At 36.4% G+C, this 5144-nt stretch overlaps 1 long non-coding RNA gene across 1 annotated transcript; it reads left to right on the top strand.

Moving 5' to 3' along the window:
- Positions 1–1691: 1691 nt before the first annotated feature.
- LOC121650871 lies at positions 1692–3316 on the top strand. The gene is made up of 3 exons (XR_006012348.1): positions 1692–1911; positions 2921–3073; positions 3288–3316. It is a non-coding gene; the product is annotated as an uncharacterized LOC121650871 (long non-coding RNA).
- Positions 3317–5144: the final 1828 nt, after the last annotated feature.

Here is a 5144-nt window from a genome sequence, read left to right as displayed (position 1 = left end):
CACCAACCCTACGTTTACTACTGCTTTCAAGGACAATGTGCTGGACCCAACATTCCACAACAGTCCCAGCAAACCTGTCACTCACTCTCACCCAGCAGAGATGTGGCCTCTTCGAAGCTGCACACCTCTAAAGGTTCTCCCACCCCCACCAACGCCTCTCTATCCTGGAGAGAGGGAGACAAAATGTCTTCAAGAGCCACGCTAGGGAAGCAGTGGGGGGTTATACCCTGTAAATACTGTTTGTGTTCTGTTTGTGTGTGTGTTTGTGTGTGTGTGTTCTTTTTTCACTTTTATTGTTTTTGCTAACCCCAAGACACATTCATTGTATGTGCAAACTTACTTGGCAATAAAGACCTATTCTGATTTTGAAATAGTTTATTAGTCAGATGCTGAGTAAAAATAAGAAAATGACTTGAAGCAGCAATGAAGTCGACTTCAGTCACCAACATGCTGACAGTCACTGAGTGTCCAGTGGGTTTATTTACTAAGAGATAATTCTTCTTTTTATTTTTCCTGTGAATTAGTATCTGGTCGTTGTTATGCTACATTCATGATGTGTCTTTTTGATTTGGTTATCATTTAAGAACTCTTGATGACTAGCAGCTCTGTTTTTGTTTTTTATTATTTATTTACTTTTTTGTTTATTTTTGTAAAAGTTGTAGGAAATTTTCTGGTGTGTTCATGTACAGGTGTAACAGTTTGTTGTTGTCTGGTGATGGTGTGGATTGAAGGTCGTTTCCTTCTGTCTGTGATGTTTTTGTCTCCTTTCTTCTTTCCTTTTTGCTCTTTTTGCTATTTTCCATCTTTTTCTGTCCTCTCCGGTCAGGTCCAGTAAGATTACATAGATTCCATGATTCAAAGTAAATAAATAAATGAATCAGATTATGAAGAGGAGCCTTACCTATAAGCCTCCTCTTGGCAGAGCAAATATGTTCAGGATGATACATCAACCAGATTATCATTTTGCTGCTATGATGCTGGACAGGACAAGTTTAAAAAAAAAAAAAAAAAAAAAACTGTGTCATCATCAACTTTGTGTAGAATATTAAAAATACGATGCTGCAAATGCTACAATGGTGGACAGTTAAGAAAAAATGAATATTGAAAATATGGTTTGTTACATAAAGACACGTTCTTATTCTGAAACAGTTTATTTCGTTGAGATGCTGAATAAAAATAAGTATCCAGTCAGCGACCAAGTAATCAGCTTTGTTAGAAGATAATAATCTCCTGCTTAAACAATTGAACATAAAATACACAGAATATAAACTGTATTGCAAGGGGATCAAGTATTAAGTGATATTCATTGAGACCAGTAAGTAAATTATATCTAGGAGATATACATAAACATATATGAAAAATCCAGGTGTGCATATGCATATGCATTTATACATTTAACCATCAGTTAAAGTAAAGTGAGGAAAGAGTCATCTCAATGAAATAAGAATTTTTCCAAAGTAAACTTAGTTTTTAAGGCTTTTGAGTTCTAAAGACCACTGAGGTTGGAGCTGTATTGAAAACGATCTTGTAGAAACTGTGAAGTTCGGCTTGCTGTCAGCCCTTTTCCTTTTATGAATGTGAAATTTCCCTGAGCAACTACTAACAGCAGGTCGCCGCTCACTCTCCTGTGAGATCCTGCTCAACTGTCGCACATCGTATGACGTCATCGAGCAGCACCAATGTAGTTCTGCGCTGCGCTTCTCTTTATTGTCGTGTTTTCAATTACAGTTCACGTCAGTAAATTGTAAAAGTATTCTTCGGACAAAGCAAACGACTCTTCTTCGCCCAGACTCAGAGGACACGGAGATAAGTGTCGATGCCAACGGACGATTAATTTAATTCTCACATTTGGCGCCCAGCTGGAGCCAGTAGCAGAGCCAGCCGCTCAGTCACATCGGACATTATGTGGAAGTAAGTTGATACTCATTTTTTTAGGCCTTTAAATTGCTTAAGTTGTTATAGATAGTGAGTTACTTAAGTTTAGCTTCGCAGACAAACTTACTGTTATACCCATGTCCGTGAAACTGCAGTAACTTTATTTGAAACTAAGATGTTTCGCTAGCTTTTATGGGTTCATTCATCGACCATTGGCCATTGTTGCGACACGTCCACGTGATCGCCATCTTGGTCCTGGCAAGTAAGCTCCTCATTAAATGAATACAAGTGAACGGTTGTTTCATTTAAACGGGATTAAATATAAAACGTTTGTACATTTTTGTGTGTGTGTTTTAATGTTTATTTTATGGTTGAATCAGTTAAAACTGTTTCTTAATTGTTCAATAACCACTGACAGACAATCGAGTGCTTATTGGGATTAAAGTAAGTTAAAAACATAATGGGTGGACAAAATTACTGTCAAAAGTAAAACCGGGAGTAAATTTGGTTGGCTTCTGTCTTTTTTTTTTTTTTTTGTTTTTTGTTTGTTTGTTTGTTTTTTTTCCTGTGTAACACAATAGATATTTATATTATAATTCTCTGGTTTAAAAGGTGTCCCTATATAAAGTAGTAAAGCCTAATTTGTTGTACATCAATACATCCATATTTTTTATTATAATGTAGATAAAAATGGCACAGAATGTAGATTTTACTCAGTATTTTGATAGCCATTGTCATTTTAAAACACCAAACAACAAAAACTAACACGATCACAGACTGAGACCTGCGTTTGTAACTAGAAGAGACTAATGATGGAATTAAGCTTTGTTCAAATCCTGCATATTTACATTATAAATGTATATTAATATACATTGTGCCTTTTTAAGAAAAATAAACTCAAAATCAAATGTAGAAACAAACGTTCCCGATCCTGTGCTAAGGCTGCAGGTCAGTGGAGAAATAGGATTTACATGCTTTGGTTTCTGTAAGGATTTTGTTCTAATTTTCACAATCAATACCTAAAACATATCTGAACATGTTTCAGGGCATTGTGCAGTTTACACCAAGACATGGACAAGATGATGGCCAAACTGGACGTGACTAAAGCGCTGGAGAACTGGAGGTGAACTGGTGGTGGTAGCAGTAACAGAGGAGCTGTGGAACCACACACTTCACAGCATTTTCCTACAGCCAACCTGTAAGCTGTTTGCTAAACCTTCTTGTTATTGTTGTTGCTTATGTGGGAAAATATTGCATGTTTACTGGTGAGTTATCAGTCTGAAGTTCCCTTAGATAAAATGTGTCCACAACCACAGAAACAACTTATTTACAACTTATTTACCTTTAACTTTATTATTAACCACTGTAATGAGGTGTAGATTTATTTATTTATCTTCTTCCTCTTTTTACAGAAAGTTTCTAGAACTGTCAGCATGATGAGAATCGCGAGGAGACCAGAATGCCTGTACACCCTGAGGTGGTTGGATATGTACACACCAAAAACACTATTTTAAGCAGCTCAGTACAACTATGCTTGGTAGAGAAAACTGTTACTTGGTAAAATGTTTTCTGTATGTTGTGCAATGAGCAGTATGTATCTAAGTGTGTGTGTATAAATATGTAGCTTACAGGTAGTACAGAATTATTACAGTACAGAATGCAAGTATGACGGCAACGTCCCACAATGCACCACGTGGGATGACGTGCTTTCCCAAGTTCTCTTAATTGTTTGATCAACACCATCATGTCCTTTTTGTCTTTTGTTAACAGCAGTGAAATTAATGTTCATGCAAAGAAAATGTTTTTCTGAAGTGGTTTAAACAATAAGGGACTAACGATGGAAATTAGCTTTGCTAAAGTCATAATTACATAATAAATATATATTAATATGCAACGTCCCTGTTTGTGATATTGGCTGTTTTAGCGTGAGGTAAAAAGGATCCACAGGAGTCTGGAGGATGGGCACAAATACAGAGGAAATGAGAGGTAAGACATCTAATACCATTTAGTAGTCTGTAAGTTGATTACAAGATATGTATTTTCTATGCAGCATCACCTTTAGTAGTTATACAGTATATTCATCAGATCACAGACTAATGATGCTTTAGTCCATCTTAAATTGACTCAGATAAAAAAAAATAATGGCACTTTGATTTTACATATTCACTAACGAATTTTCAGAGTAGATTTAGTATTTGTCATGTTTCATGTTGCTTTGTTGTGTTTTCTGTGATGTAATCTGCAGGTTCATGTCTGAGCACAACTCCGGTGGCACAAATTCAATGTTGTGGACAATTGCAGATGAAGAGGAATGTGAAACCTCTTTGATCAGAAGTAAGTTATGACTCTAAAACTTGTTTAAGGTTAGTTCTAAAAATAATGCTTATCTCTCTAAAGAAAGACAATTTGTTGAAAAGATATTTCACATATTAATGTGTCACTTTTTGTGTTTGTAGGAGCAACAGATACTTTGAGAACATCAGGAGGGAATCTAGGTGGTCAGAATAGGATCGGAGGGCCAAAGCTCTCAACAACCGAAGACATAGAGTGAGTTGAATCACTTATAGATTTATTTATTTTTAAGTTCTTTTAGAATGCATCAGATTTCTGATTTGCTTTTGTATCACATTACAGTGTTGTAGTCAGCAGTTTTATCTCTGGATACAACAACTGAAATGTGTTGTATGAACTGTGCATAAAGATGAAGTTTCTGGCAGTAAAAATGTTTTATTTTGTTCATTTTTAAATGTATACATTTAAAGTGTTCTCATTGACCTATAAATGTCATTCTCCATTGAGAGTAATATCTAATGTTTTCTGTTAAAGCTTTTAAATTCACGCCGATCTGCCGCTCGCTCATCTTAACCAATGAGGAGTACAGATACCTGGAACGGGCGCCTGCATGCATGATGAGTAAAGAGGAGACGGACACTGAAGACAAAGACGCGTGGAAAGCATGTCCACCAGAATGGAGGACAACAAGACTCACGGACATGTTAGAAAGGTGTCAGCACCACCTCGTTGACCTACAAAAGATGTCCTCCAGGATGGTGCACCGGAGAGTGCCCAGTGGTGTATATAGCCAGAGGCAGCCGCTGAGAGGAATCAGATCCATTTATTTGAAATAAAACTGTGTGCTTTAATAAAGAAAAAAAGAAAAACATTGGTCTGTTTTTCATGTCTGACATGCTATGCAGTTTTGTAGATGCACCTGATTTATTAGACTGCTTCATTCTGTTCTGTTCCCACTGTTCAGTTAATAATGCTGA

This window comes from Melanotaenia boesemani, chromosome 12, assembly GCF_017639745.1.
Source record: "Melanotaenia boesemani isolate fMelBoe1 chromosome 12, fMelBoe1.pri, whole genome shotgun sequence".
NCBI lineage: Eukaryota > Metazoa > Chordata > Actinopteri > Atheriniformes > Melanotaeniidae > Melanotaenia > Melanotaenia boesemani.
The sequence above is the reverse complement of the archived record's forward strand: the minus strand, read 5'-3'. Positions and strand labels throughout refer to the sequence as shown.